The sequence below is a fragment of the Propithecus coquereli genome, unplaced genomic scaffold (assembly GCF_000956105.1).
Source record: "Propithecus coquereli isolate 6110/MARCELLA unplaced genomic scaffold, Pcoq_1.0 Scaffold79, whole genome shotgun sequence".
NCBI lineage: Eukaryota > Metazoa > Chordata > Mammalia > Primates > Indriidae > Propithecus > Propithecus coquereli.
The window spans coordinates 327,662-329,198 of record NW_012154062.1 but is presented as its reverse complement, the minus strand read 5'-3'; the positions used below and the strand labels follow the sequence as shown (position 1 = coordinate 329,198).

General features: G+C 33.1%; 1 protein-coding gene across 1 annotated transcript in view; it reads right to left on the bottom strand.

Annotated features, from left to right (window-relative positions):
- The window catches only part of ZDHHC2 (zinc finger, DHHC-type containing 2), a 78,134-nt gene that overhangs the window by 13,008 nt on the left and 63,589 nt on the right, over nucleotides 1-1,537 (bottom strand). The gene's annotated exons all lie outside the window — the stretch shown is intronic.

The following is a 1,537-nucleotide window of genomic DNA, read 5'->3' as shown; positions in this document are numbered from 1 at the left end:
ATACTTAATATTGCTTTAATCCATCACAATGATTTTTCGCATCCAATTATACAAATAAATACATACCTAAAAGCATAGAGCTTGTGAGAAACTTACTCAAGTCAGTCAGATTAGAGGAATTTACTAAGTCCTTCCTCTACATTACCTTTGGGTTTGATTTCCAACAATGATTAAGTAAGCTAAAATCTTTTGAGTTTTCCCAAATTAGATGAAATATCTTCACAAACTCCTCTTTGCATGCCATTACTGAAGCAACTAGATTGTCAAAGCCTGTGACATGGGAGGTTTAAGAAAAGAAATAGAACTGGGAGTCAGACAGCCAGGGTCGTGATGCCCATTTGACACTCAGTAATTATGTGGCCCCAAGGGAGCAAAATAGTCTATTAGAATTTCATTTTCCTTATCTGTAAAATAAGCATTCTGAGATCATTTCTGAAAGCCAGCATTATACTCTATGATTCCAAATATGGAAATGTATAAATTCACAGTTCTTACTCTAAAATCATTACATTGGGGGAGGGTAGAACTCAAACTATCATATCAATAAATATAAATACAACTCAGTTTATAGTCACACTTTCTATCAAAGTTTTTTCCCCCCTTATCTTAAAGACAAGGACATTACCGGACAAACTCATGTAAATGTGATACAACACCTATGTGGAATTGCCCAATACCTTCACTGGTGGAGTTAATTTTTGGTTAACTGGCATGATGAACATATGGCATAGAACATACACATACTGTTTTCTTTCCTCAAATGTCCTTGTTCCCATTCTAATGTTGGTAAAATAATCTCACTCTCTATTGACTTTCCTAATAAAATGAAACATTTTTCTTTCTAGATTTTTTTAAATGAAATTATGTCCACATAAAAAATGTTTACATTTTTCACTTCAAAAGCTATAAGGTATAGGATGGCATTAGATTTAGTATTTTTTTAACTTTAAGGTATTGTATATGGGAAATGAATTCATAAAAAGGCCAAAAATTGTGGGTGCACACTGTACGAAAACAGTTATATTTGCAGCTTTAGAGGTTCCAATGGGAATGCAAACCAATTGCTGAGGTTGCCTTTGATGGTGTCTGAATGAAATAATGACAGGAAATAATATTGGAAACAATTAGCCTAGTCTAATTACATTCTGTCTCATAAGGATACAGAGTATTCCCTTTGTTTGCTTGTGTTGGTTTAAAGAAGAAACAATGGGTAGAAGAAGGCTGGGATACTGTAAGACTTTGGACAATGTGGGTATAAACAATGACTCTTGTGAACTAGGAGAAAATCAGAAGGGATAGGAAAGATTGTTCCTCTTCCTACAGGAATATAAGAAGCAGCTTTTGTATTAAATGATAAAGAGCACTTGTATAGAAAGAAAATGATTTTCATCATAGATTTTATAACATCTAATTTAGCTGACTTTAACTTCTACTTAAGAGGATGGTATAATTTGCCATGTTGGAGCCAGGAAACACAAGAGAAAGTCAGTAAATAAAAACCAAGTATTTTAGAGTTTAATATGTATATACATACATA